Source organism: Mustela nigripes, chromosome 18 (genome assembly GCF_022355385.1).
Source record: "Mustela nigripes isolate SB6536 chromosome 18, MUSNIG.SB6536, whole genome shotgun sequence".
Classification (NCBI taxonomy): domain Eukaryota; kingdom Metazoa; phylum Chordata; class Mammalia; order Carnivora; family Mustelidae; genus Mustela; species Mustela nigripes.
Genome location: NC_081574.1, coordinates 37,103,479 through 37,112,789, shown reverse-complemented (window position 1 = coordinate 37,112,789; position 9,311 = coordinate 37,103,479).

The window sequence follows — 9,311 nt, the reverse complement described above, 5'->3', positions numbered from 1 at the left end:
ACCACGTCTCCTTGCTTTTCACACACATTCATTAAATACTCACTGGGCCCTGCCTGGTTCCATAGACTTCTCTCATTTCATTTTCAGAAACATCCCACATAAAATAAGCACCAATATGATACCCATTTTATAGCCAAAGACACTGGGACACAGGTTAAGTAACCTGCCCTATGTCACACAGCTCAACCAATCTGACTTTGGAGCTTCTGCTTCTAACTACCCTAAAAGGGGAAAGAGAGAGGAATCATTTGAATGAGGGCTGGACTATGAACTGTTTAAAAAGAAAATCAGGATTATATGTATCAATAAATTAAGAATCCATGCTGTCAACATCTGGGGTCTGCTTTCTGCCTGGCACCATGCTTGTTCCTGGGCATCTGAACAGAGGACAAGCTGCATACCCTCCTGATGATCACAATCTAGAAGGAGACCAGCTGCCAAGAAAGAACAGGAACACAACACTATTGGTGCTGTAAGGAATGTCTTCACAAGGAACAGAGGGATCCCCGGGAGGCAGTGGTTAAGGATTAGAGAGGCCTTAATGAATGGCAATGTCCATTAACAAAAACGCAATTCCCTGTGGTTCCATGCGATACCACATCTCAACAAAAGCATTATATCCTGTGTCGTATAAGAAGGAGCACTATAGAATAAAGGCAACTTTCATTAGTAAGAATCCGTGTCTATGTGACCTAACCATTAGACTTTATAGGATTTGCTGGTTGCCTGGGTGGCTCAGTTGTTAAGCCTCTACCTTCAGCTCAGGTCATGATCCTAGAGCCCTGGGATGGAGCCCCGGGCTCCTTGCTCGGTGGGAAGCCTGCTTCTCCCTCTCCCTCTGCTGCTCCTCCTGCTTGTGTTCCCTCTATCACTGCATCTCTCTTTGTCAAATCAATAAATAATCTCAAAAAAAAAAAAAAAGAATTTATAGAGTTTGTATGAAAAGCGATGCCTGAAAGCTCCTATGAAACGGCCATACCATCCTCACTACGGCCTTCCGTACCCTTCCACAACATGCTTTCATTCGATTCTCCGATAGACTGGCCATCGGATGTTGGCCCCAGCTTGCGCATGAGGAAACTGAGATCTATGCAAGTTCAGAACTCCTTGTCTTGAAGTCCGGGCTGCGTCTCCTCCGCGGACGTGCAGAGACCTGAAAGGTACAGAGGACAGCAGAGGACCGGATCAAGTCCTCTAATCAAAGACACACGGATCAAACGCGGTGTAGCCCACGACTACAGCCGACTCCACGTTTCTCGGCCTGGTCTCTGCTGCTTTGCCATTGACCGCAGGTGGCTCCGGACGGAGCAGAGACGCCACAGCCGGAGGGGATGTTCAGAGGCAGTTGCCCCGGCTCGCCCGACCCGTGATTTCTCCGGCATCCGGATGCCCAGGGCCCCTCGGATCGGCGGGCTCCGTTGGGCAAGCGGGACAGGGCCCCAGGGCACCGGAGTGGACAAATTTGGCTAATAGTGACGTCAGAAGCCCGACTCGATGTAAACCCACAGTTCTGGCTCTCCCGGCCGGGCTCGGAGTTGTTCACAAGGGCCTGGATCGGGTTCCGCAGGGTTTCCTTCTTCCGCGGCTGCCCCAGACTCACACAGGGAAGGCAGCCGCGACGGAAGCAACGCAGCATGGGCTGTGGGTCTCCCAGTGAGGGAGGGCGAGAAGCCGGACGCTCCGGGCCTCCCGCTGCCCAGTCAGCCCTGTGGCTGTGATGCTCGCGAGAAGGTCCTTCAAGGGCTCCGGGGAGAGACCCTGCTCTGCAGACGCGCTAAACCCCCGCCGCTGTGTCTTGGAAACGAAAGTGACGCCGGCCTTGCCGGTCCCACACGGCTTCCGCTGGGGCCAGCACGCGGCCGGGGGAAGGAGCCAGCCCCAGCGGGGTCGTCGGCAGCGTGCGGGGTCACTGTGAAGTACTGCGCCTTGCTCGGGAAATGGCAGCGTCTACACTCGCTGAGAGTTGTCAAAGCGCGCAGCGCATGTCTGCGGCTTGGGCCGGCCTGGCCCCGACCCTTGCTACCTTGCGACCCTTCGGCTACCGCCGCCCTCATTTTCCTCAGGGTGGAAAAACAACCCTCCCGCCTCTTTTGATTGACTGAGTTTGGGCGGGCTGACCCCACCCCCCAGGAGGCATGAGTGACACTGTCCTGAGCCAAACATCGGAGACCACCTCTCCGGTCACGTGCTACGTTGGCTCTGGGATTGGTTCGGGGCTCAGCTGCAGCCAATGAGCAAAGACCGAGGTTGTGCTCGGGGCTCCCGTCCTACCTCTCCACGGGGCGCGCTTCCGGGTGCCGCGCAGCCTGGCCGCGGGGGGGCTGCGCCCGCCGGAGCAGGGAGCCAACCCCTGAGCGGTCCGGCTGGAGACGGAGGGAGAGCAGGGTTGCATGAGGGCCGCCGGTTCAGGCCAAACTCCTTCGGGCCCAGTGCGGTCCCAGCCCTTTCAGGACATAATACCCTTTTGTCTTGAGGCTGGTCGAATTGGGTTTCTGTCATTTATAACAGGAAGTACACGAACCACCCTGTTGTTTTCCTGCAGGCTGGTCCTGCCGGGGGCCTGCACCTGGGGTACACGGGCAGAGGGGGCCGCCCCGTGAGAATTCCCCAGCGTTCCTTCCCTCCCCCCCACACCGACCGCCGGCGGCTCCCCTTTTCCTCTCTCGACTTCCAGCTGCCCCCTCAGCTCAGATGGCCAGGCTGGAGGGACTGGACCCTCCTTAGTGACAGGACGGGGCTGCATTAAGCGATTCCTCCCCTCCTCGGTGTTGGTCAGTTCTGAGCCCTGCTCAGATTCCTGACGAGAGCAGCCCTGGCTCTCATGGGGGTGACACTTGAGCTCCTCGAGGGTCTGCGGCCGCGCGCTGCCTTGGCAGAGCTGGCTGGTCTACCCGAGCGGCCGGCGCCGTGAGGAAATCCACCTGCAGACCCTTCCCTCCTCATAGTGCATGGATTTGCAGCAGCCCTGACCGGAGGGCCTCGGTGCCTCCACAGCCTGCCACCACCATCCCCACCCCATCCACCTGGCTGTCCTGCCCAAGAAGGGTCAAGCCTTTAGGCTCCTTCTTGCCCTATTTAGGCTGTGCTGAGGCTGCAGAGTCGCAAACAGAAGCGGCTCAGATCAGGTCTAGTGACCATGTCAGTTACAGGAGTCTGCTCTCCTGGCGGCAGAGGGGGACATCCCCCTTGTCCTTACCCTCGTCCACCAGTGGTGACTCTTTAGAAGCTGATCTGGCCAATCGCATCTGTTGCTCTTCAGGCCCTGACCTTTGACACCCTCCCACCCCCCAGTGATGGCCCTCCCTCATCCCAGCGCAGATGGGAACCCCCCCCAACCCCACCAGAGCTTCAGGTGATAGGTGGGGGAGGGCCAACTGCAGCCCGGTGTTGGGGTGTTGAGAAGGTCTCCTTGTCAGTAGTAACCCCATGGGGGCAGGACCCAAAGAGCTCACATTCTTTAACCAATAATGCTTTCATCCTTGTTTCTTCCAGGAAAGGCCCCAGAGCCTGAACAGGGACGACAAGGACATTGGAAGTTGGGGGAGAGGCTGGCTCTCCTCGGTGTCGAGCCGTTTGCCAGCCTCTTCCTCCCAGAAGTCATGCCATTCAGAAACCCCTCATTAGGGCCTCTCTGAGCAGGCAAACAAACATCATTAATCTTGGCCAAGTGAGTGAAAGCACACTCACCTGTCCAAGCAAGAGAATTAATGTTGTGTCAATAGGAAATGAGTATTTACCTCTGGCCTTTATGTCTTCCCTTTGCTACAAAAAGCCCGGGGTGTACCTGCCCAAATGCAGGACCAAAGTCAGAGGAAAGAAAAAGAAAACCCCACAGCCCAGGGGCTGGCCTGGGACCAGGCTTGATGGGAGGCCAGGTGACAGAAGAGGCCTGGCTGGGAGTTCTCTGGTGCCGGGAAACTGTGGGAGATGTTGCCAGCCTCAGACAAGGTGAGTGGTGACCACAGTCACCACTGTGGGGCCAGAGATTGTCACTGGAGTGTGAGCCTTAAGGAGACAGGCACCCCTCACCCTGCATGGACAGACATGGCCTCGGGTGACTGTTTTGTCTCCAGTACACATGGCTGTGATCTCTCATGCCAGGCAGTCAGCGCTGTAGCTGCACAGGCTGAACGAGGTCTACGTTACTGGTCCAGGAGCTGCTGTTTACTGAATAGCTACTAAGTGCCAGATATTGTGTGTGGTGACTGACAGTGATTCTCTAAGAATCCTGCAAAAAGGTACCCTGCCTTTGTCTCAGAGATGATACTGCAGGCCAGAAAATCCAATAGGTTTACCTCAAGGCCACATAGAGGCAAGAAGTGGATTTGAGCCCAGGTCTGACCCTGAAGGCAGTGTTTCCCCCCAAGTAATGGTCACACACACTTTCACACCAGGAAGGATCCGCCCTCTGCGGGTGAGGTCAAGTGTAAAGACAGGAAGTCTCTGAGGAAGCCTTTGGGGTCATTCTGTGTTCCTCCTATCCCCAGGAATGCCTCACTGTTGGGGGATGGTGGGCCAGGGAGAGGCTGGGCTGGGCCGGCCAAGTTGAGAGTGCAAGGGTGTGTGCGTGCCTGTGTGCCCCAGGAAAAGAAACCAAACAAGCCGATAAGATCTCTCGTTTCCAGAGCAAAGCGCCAATTAAACACAGGGCAGATGTGAGCAAATAAAGCTGTGGCGTCCGGAGAGAAAATCAATACTAGATTATATGCCTGGCCCAATCATATACCAATTAATACAGAGCGGGTGGGGCTGGGTGCTGGGGGAGATAAGTCTGGCTGGCCAGCATGCAGCGGCTGACCGTGCCTGCCCCCAGAGTCCCGGCAACTTGGGGCTCCTGCCCTATTCCTCCTCAGGTGGGGGCTGCCAGCCCTGGTTCTGAGGGGCCTCGCCCAAAGGTTCGGGGGGGGGGGGGCTTGGGGGGGGGGGGGGGGGGGCGGGGGGGGGGGGGGGTGGGAAGAGCGGCCTTTAGTCCTGGGAGCAGAAGGAAGGAAGAAGGGCCTGGAGATGCTTTGGGAGGGCGGCACCCACTGGGAAGTCCCAGACAGCTCAGAACGTGCACTTGGGCTGCTGGATGTTTCGTTTGCCACATAAAAAATTAGGCGCTTGCTTCTGGAGAGTGATAGAAAGTCAGGCAAAAATGGCAACACCAGAAACCAAATTTCTACCCCCCAAGAAATGATACTGGAGCCCCTGGTTATTCTGTCCATGTTTTTATTTAATTCAGAAAGTACAGCCAAGCCGTTAATACTTTTCAAGAGGGGTGATAAAAGATAAATGGCCAAGGGTTTGCAACACAGGGCCAGGTGACCGTGGGGATGGAGCTGTCCCGAACATTCTGTGGAAAGGCTTCAGGTTCATTGCCAGGATGCGAGGGACAAGACAGTGTGACACACAGCCACCTGCCAACAGAGTTCTCCAAGTTTAGCAGGCCCCCTGCCCTAGGGAGGTGGCTTCGGCAACATCAGAAGGACACATCAAAGGTGCCGATGTCCCAGGGAGAGGAAATCTGGCTGTAGGTTGGGTGCCCTGCTGCAGGGACAGTTACAGACCATGAATTCCTGCCCTTGTGGGGGTCAGGGCACTTGGTCGCAGAACCAGTGCATCCTTCCACCACAACTGCCCAGCACTCTTGGAGAAAGGAGACCGAGCTGTGTGCGAAACAGAAAACAAATGTGGAAGGAAAGGTGGTAAATCGGTGCGGAAAAGGGCACCTGCTTCCATTTCCCCCATGGAAGCCTCTCTGGCCAGTTCCCTCTTGTTACCCTGAATACTCCCAGACGCAGGCCCCCAAGGCAGAAAGTCCTCTGCAGGTGGGAGCCCTGGGGGCCAAAGACTGTTGCATGCCCAAGAAAAACGAAATTTGCTAGCCGAATATTTTTTAGACATTTTGCAAGATGCACGGCCTCCCTGACAATTTTTAATGTACTAACTGCCTGGTCCAGTGAGCTGATTAATTGGTGCTGGAGAGATCAATAAAAAACAGAAAATTAAAACAATTTTAAAGTGATTAAGTAGTTTAACACCTGTCTCCCGTCACGTCAGCGCAAGAAGAAAAATAAAGCAGGTGTCGAAGGGGCCTCCTGAAGCAAGAGAAAACAGCGCCTGCCTCGCAGGAATGACAAATCACGGCTGGTGGATCAATCTGAGTGCAGGCGGTCCTTCCCCAAGCCTGGTGCAGCAGCGGTGGGAACTGGAGACCCCGGGAGGCCGGGCACCTCCCCCGGCTGCTCGCTCCTTCAGAACCACTCCTTAGCGAGGAAAACAGAGCAGAAGGGAGCATGAGGAGCCGAGGGCCATCTTGGCCTGGAATTCTGGATGGGATGAGATGGGAAGGCACCTGCTAACCTTCTCCTGACCTCACTTCCAGCCAGTCAGAGCTGAGTCTGTGCTATGTGGAGGGGTTCAAAGGCAATGCAAATGCATTTGGGGAGCTGTGGGGTCAAGGGAGGGAAACCCGTGGTCATAGCTCTCTAGGATTACCAAATCCTCCAATCTGGAAGCTTCAGGTCTCCCCCACTTCCTCTCCCAGCCTCCACTCCCCCCAGGCCTCTACTGCGCCTGGCTCTATCCACAAGTGCGCAGCTATGTTATGATGGCTCAGAAGCCCCTTGTGACTCCTCTGTGCCAGCCTCACACCCGCGCCCCCCAGCCAGCAGCTGCAGTGGAAGCTGCCCAGCAGCGAGTCACCCTGGGTTAGAGTTTAATGTACTGGATTCTGCATCACTGGAAGTAAACTCATGGAACTCAAGAAGCCCTAAGATGATTCTTCCCCAACTTCCCCATGGGAGTCCTTAAAACAGAGTCCAAAGAACATGGACAGGGGAAGTGAAGTGAGGGGCAATTAACAAAGGCTAACCCCTAAGTGATACATTTCACAGGTCTCCTGTTTTACCTTGAAAGTGGACTTGAGTCTTGCACACATAAAGTACAGAATATACTTAATGTTACTCGTGTTCTAGACAGCTAGATGCATGCTGCTCTGTGGCTTTCCTGCCCGGCACACCACTACACCTCCCCGGGGGTTGGGGTGAGGCTCAAGCCTTAGGCACAGGCTCTGAGCTACTTGGAAGGGGGAACTGGGCTCCTTGGCCAGCCTCCTGAGTGTGGAGTCAGAATGGGCCACAGCCCTGAAAACCTGCATTCATACTCACCTGCCTGGTGGGATGGTCACACATTTATTTTCTGCTCTCCAGCCTCCTGTTCACCTTTGAGGTTCCCTTGAAGCTTTTCCCGCCAAGACCAGGACTGAATAGGAACTCCAAGCAACCTTGCAGTGGGTTTAAGACAGTACATTTTAAAAGCATTTAAAAACGCGATTTAGACATTAAATAACCGAAAATGTTTAAAAACATTAAAGCCCTCACCTGGACTTCTTATTAGTAGTCCCTCCTTTGTACATCTTCCAGTTATCACCTGTCACACTGAACAGGGAGGGAAAAGGAGTCACAGAAGTATCCTGGATATGACCAGGGTCAGAGAGTTCCAACCGCGAGCTTTAATAAAAGCATTTCACAAGCCACATTTCCCCCCTTTCTCCTACGTCTGTCTGGGCTGGGAGTTCTGCTTCTGTATTCAGTGTTTGGGCCTCTGCGTACACAATCTGCGTGGGGCCCTATTGGTCTCAACAAGAAGTTGTCGACCCTTTACTGCAAATTGTATGCCAATGCCAATCTCTCAAGAGAAGACCTCCAGTCTTCGGCGATTGGCCCACTTTAAAAAATCATCCATACAGCCAGATCTCTACGTAAAATATAAACGGTCTCTTGGTGTTTCCTGCCACAAGATGGGACCTGGGAGACCTGGGATGGAAGCTAAAGGGTCCTGTCACCCAACTTTTCTCATGGGTCCCCAGTGCCGGCTTGTTGGGGTGGTCTGCTCAGGGGTGCAGCTCTCCACCAGAAAGGCTGGAGGGTGGGGTGGCCTGTGGGACCGTGCAGGCTCTGTGCCGCCCCTGGGTGTGCGCGCGTAGCCCGGCCAAGGTACCTCACTGCTCTCAGAAGCAAACAAAGTTCTTGACGCGGCGCCCTCTGGCCTGCGGCTGCTCCCTGTAGGGTAAGGATCAGACTGACGAAGATAAAGTTTCCCCGGGCCCAAGTTCCAAAGTCGGCTGTTTTGTTTCTGTTAAAATGCAATTGTTTTTCTCTGGAGTGTGCGGTGACTGCTCGGCGTCAGGAAGATGTATGAAAGCCTCCACTTCAATTCAGCATCCCTTTTCTCCCAGACAAACACGGTCGGATTTTAATAAATCAAAGAGCCACACTGTTTAATAAAAATTTATTGACTTACAAGTGATTATTTATCAAAAGACCATTAATAGCAGGTACTGAAATGATGTGTTACTGGGTGGTGCTGGGGAGACTAATAGGAAATCAATGCAGCTGGCCGGCCGGAATGCATATGAGAAGCCCACCCCCCCGACGGCTGGCGCAACTGCACCGGCAAAATACACCAGACGCCACCCCTGCTGCAATGAAAAGTCCCCCCTTTTTATTTATCGTTTACAAATGAAATGATCAATACTTTTAATCTAGAGCAAAATTTATTAACTTTCCCATCGGAGAGAGACATATTGACTGGGGGGAGAGGGGGGTGTTAGCGCCATGGAAGATGGATGGCCGCTTGGTCGTCTCTTAGCCTGTCCAAGAGCCAGTGTGCGTGCAGCTGCCCTTCCGGCCGGCGGGTCCCAGGCCACACAGCGTGCGTGCAATGGGAGAAATCGAGTCTGGCTGCCTGAGAGGTACAGCGGGCCCAGGGGACACGTACCACGGCGGACTCGCTCTCGCTGGTGTGTCACGGACGTGGAAGCAGCAATCCCAGAGGCCACGGTGTTTTTGGGCGATTCCCAAAAGGAACGGCGGGATCTCCAGACCCAGAACAGTTCTGCAGGACAGCAGGGCTCCCAGCTGCTGTTGGCGGGCTGCTGCCCCCAAGGGCTGGGCACGCAGGGCTCCGTGGGGCACTCGGTGCCCCCTCACAGCTAGCCTCTTCTCACCTGGGCAGGGCAGCAGCAGGGAGCCAGGGCTGACGCGGTCCAGAACCAGGCTCAAGAGCTAGTTCTACTGTTGGAAGGCCATCATCTCTAACTGCTCCATCAAGCCAAGCCTGCTGAGCTCTGGCCTGGCCCACAGCCGTCTACCGAGCTTCCTCTGACAGGGGAATCTCACTAGCCTTTCAAGAAAATTCCTTCTCTAACTAGCTGGACCAAAGATACCTCATGGTTGAGTGGAAACAGCTTTCCGAGATCCACATTCAAATCCACCCGGCCCCCCTTCACCTGAAACCTGGAAGCCCCCCCTTCATACAGGGACACC